This window comes from Nannochloropsis gaditana, assembly GCF_000240725.1.
Source record: "Nannochloropsis gaditana CCMP526 unplaced genomic scaffold scaffold055, whole genome shotgun sequence".
Classification (NCBI taxonomy): Eukaryota; class Eustigmatophyceae; order Eustigmatales; family Monodopsidaceae; genus Microchloropsis; species Microchloropsis gaditana.
The window spans coordinates 15,396-19,561 of NW_005803898.1; positions in this window are offsets into that span (position 1 = coordinate 15,396).

Here is a 4,166-nt window from a genome sequence, read left to right on the forward strand (position 1 = left end):
GGCGACACGGCTGACGGCGAGGGAGACAGCTGTGTCGGGGACGGAGGGGGGGGAGTGGCAGGAGAGGCTAACGACGGCGCTCATAGTGCTTCCCACGAGAGTATTCTAGGCCGCGCGAAGAGCCCCGAGTCTGTTAGAGGAGGTTCCCCCCCGTCGGCCCGGTTCATTAAAAAGCCGCGACTGGCAGGTATGTGCAAAGCGAACCAAGGGCCCGGGGCAAGCGCTGCGGTAAGCACGCCTGAGAAGACAACATGTGGTGGTCCTGCAACGGCGCCCGCCCCTCTGCGGCCGACATTGGCGCCAACACGTGTACACTCTGCCCCCTTGGCCTCCAACCCAGTAGCTAACCACACACCCCTCAGCCGGCCATCCATGCGCGGCTTTTCCGATCTGACCTCTCCCACATTGCAGCGCGGCCCCGGTATGAGTTTCCAGGCAAAGGCCTCTGCGTCCAATGAACCTCCTGTGTCGCTCCCTCCCGTCGTGCGGCGGTCCTCGCTGGGAGAGAAAGGACTGTGCCTCGTCGATAGATCATGTGCCGCGAGCATCAAGCCCAAGACCGAGGGCGCCGTCTCAAGCCCATTGCTGACTCGCTCCCCGCCGTCCGAGGGAAACGGAGTCCCAGGGCCTGAGGCCTCAGGGGGAACGGAGGCGACAGCCGCCTCGGGTGCGGTCACCGCTAGCGAAGCACCGCATCACAGTCCTGTGCCGCGCTCGGGTCGTCCTTACTCCGCGGGCCTGCAGATACGCCGAGCGCCTCGAGGAATGTCGCCTCATCCATCATCGTTGGGCCGCCAGGCGGGGATCAGGCCCGGCCGGCAGACTCCATCCCGGTCTCTGATCGACCTGCCCTCGCCCTTCCCGTCAGCCTACAAGCTACCTCCCTTGCCGTCCAGCGCAGGAAGGTGTGGCCCGTTGCCTTACGTGCAGCAGCGATTGCCCCCTGTCAGCGGCTCCACGACCTTGGACCAGATCGTCGTGCAGTACCTCCGCCGGCAGCACGAGCAGTGCCCGAATCCCATCTGCGTCCTCCCGCCTTTCTCCCTCGCTCTCCCCCACCGCTGTCCCGAGCCCTACATTAACTCTTTCGCAGGTGCCGCGCACAACATCTCGCGCCGCCTCCACCAGCGCCAAGTCCGGCCCCCGTGGGGAGGCTGGAAAGGCCCCAAGCACACGCGCTCCCTCGTCTACAGCCGCTTTCGGCCCTGGCGCTCTTTCCGGGACGAGTCGGCACATCCGTTGGCCTGCTCGGTGTTCTCAAAAGGGTCGCCCGGACGGCTGTGGGCGGGCACAGAGGACGGCTGTGTGCACCTGTTCAACCTCTGGACCTCGGACTTGGAGCGGTCCTGGGACTGCCATGCCTACCGCATATCCAGTATGGCCGTATCTCCTTTCGTCGCCCGCCCCCTGCTCCTCACCTCAGCAAGCGAGGTGACTTTAGAGAACGAGCTGCAAGCAGAGACGAGCTTGTGGGCCCCAGATGACCTGGACACGCCGTATCTTACCCTGCCGGGGCTGCGGGCGGCGGTCTTTGACGCAAGCGGCACGCGGGTGGCCGGCCTTTCGAAAGAGAACGTCGCGCTCATATATGATGCAGAAGTTGGGACCCTCCTGCGCTCTTTGCGGGTGGGTAGCGGAGGTGTGGGAGGAGGAGCGGCTGGCACGGAGGGGCTTGATCTCCCGGGAGGCGACGGAGTGAGAGGAGGGACGCGAGGGAGCGGGGCGGGCGAGGGAGGAAGCGGAAGCGGGGCTGAGGAGGATGAGAGCGCGGTGGGGCTGAGCGTGGGAGCTGACGCACACCATCCGTCGCTGAGATCGCAGGCCCCCGCACACATAAGTGGACCGCGGTTGGCCTCAGGAGCTCTCCGGAGCCTGAACGTGAGCTTTTCGCCTGCGGAGAATCATCTGGTCCTATGCGATGGAGTCCTGTGGGACGATCGAGAGCCAAGCGTGGTTCATCGTTTCGACCGCTTGAGCCACGGCGGGAGCAATCTTGGAGCCTTCCACCCGAATGGGATCGATGTCCTCCTGGACGGGACGGTGTGGGACCTGCGAACGCAGTCCCTGCGGACCATGATGCCGGGCGTCGAGCAGTGCGCTGTCAAGTTCTCGGCGTCCGGCGACGTCCTGTATGCCTACCGGCCGGGGGGACTGGACGAGGCGGACGTGAATTTCCGCCCGAGCAGCAAACGCGCGCGGGACTTGACTTGCTTTCAGGTGGGCAGAGGGGCGTGGGGTGCGGGTCCTGTTTGGGGAAAAATGACTCTCGTTCGCTCACAGAGGCGCAAGTGCCAGCTCCACAACGCACCCTGTCGGCCAACCGTCCCTTCTCTCTCCTCTGCCACACGGCCCAGGTCATCGACGCAGCCGACTACGCGACAATCCACGTTCAGGAGATGGAGAGGCAGGTGCTGGACGTTGCCGTGGACGACGTGGACCTGTACGTGTCCGTGGTGGAGGGCTCCGGGGCTCCGATGGGCCCCTTCTCGGCTGACGACGCGATCTGCCGGTTGTACGAGGTGGGACGCCGGCGGCCCGACGAGGCAGATTCGGACCTGGACGACGCGCACTCTTCGGATGAGGAGGACGACGAGTGGGCGGGGGAGGAGGAGGAAGACGACGAGAGCGGGGCCGAGCTCGTGGAGGACGAGGATGATGACGAGAATGAGGATGGGGACGAGGCCCTAGAGGGGCTCAATGAAAGTGATTTGGAGGAAGCGCTGGCGGCGTTGAGCGAGGACGACGAGGAGCGTGAAGGCGATGGGAGTGGGGAGGAGAGCAGCGCGGACTCGGCGTCATCCGAGAGCGACGGAAGCTACTCCACTGATGGTGATGATGGCGCGGATGATGAACTGGCGGCACTTCTCATGGATGAAGAGTACGATGAAGACGACGATGACAGCGACTATTCAGGCTCTGACGATGACAATTAGATATGCCCGCGTGGGGATGTATATAATAGACGAAGCTATAATCGGTACTTGCGCATTGACACGCCTGAAATTTCCGCGTGTCACCATGTAAAAGCACAATGAAAGAAATGTTGTGTATACTTCTGACTTCGAAAGTATTTTTGTATAATTTTGGGCGATCGTGGTATTCATGCAAAATACACTTAACTTTTTTGTTATTTGAGAAAAGCTTTCATTACATGTCTCCTGAGAACGATGGACGAAGGGGACTTGTCACAATAGTAATCGAATTCTGATTTCAGAACGGACAGGCCTAATGGATTTCCGTATACTATGGCAAAAAGTAGACAATTCTGGTGTAAGACCGAAAGGCACGAGTCCTGGTCAGATAGTTGTGAGGGTAGAAAAGGGAGGGGAGGTTGGAAGTTGAAGGGATATGTTACATCATTTCCTGTGGAGTGACACGAAGCGAAGACGAGGTGTGTCTCCCTGCGCGCCACCTTTCTTTCGTAAATGATGCAAGGTTTGCTGTCACTCATAGGTCACTGTGTCTGCTTGTCCGTCACCGCTGACTTTTGAATGGCTGTATCTCAGTGCAAGCATATGACCGCAAGTCTGTTTGACGGCTTTTATAGTCGGCGTACGAATGTGGGCAGGGTGTGCATCACGATTGTGTCCTTACTCGCCTACCACCTTTTGACGCTTTTTTGCAGGCAAGTGCCAGGGGTGTATAGAAAAGTTGCTTCCCCGACTTACTTTCCCATATCAAACTGAGTCGAACGTCACACTTCTAAACTGCCGTACGTCGATCCGCTCTCTCGCAGGATGCCTACCACGACACCGCCGTTGCCCGTTCTCGACCCACATTTTCACATTTGGGATAACAAAACGCATCCGAATTCTAATCTTGGAGAGCTGACGCTTAAGGAGTTGCCTGTGTACAGCTTCCGTAATTATGAAGAGGACTGTGGGGTAGGTGTGTCAGGCTCGGTGCATGTAGAAGCTATCGTTGGACAAGCCGAAGGTGCCGAGGACGGCCTGGACCCGGTGGCAGAGACTCGTTTCGTGCTAGAACAACTCGGAGCGGAAGGAGTACGGAATGTGAACCTTGTGGTGTTCGTCAAGCTGAGCGACATGCCAAGGGCAGAAGCAGTCATCGAGGCGCACCGTCACGTAGCGGGGACCCGTTTGGTGGGCGTCCGCATGATCTTGAACCACTCGGCCGAAGACCCTAGCCTGACGTGGCCACAAGTA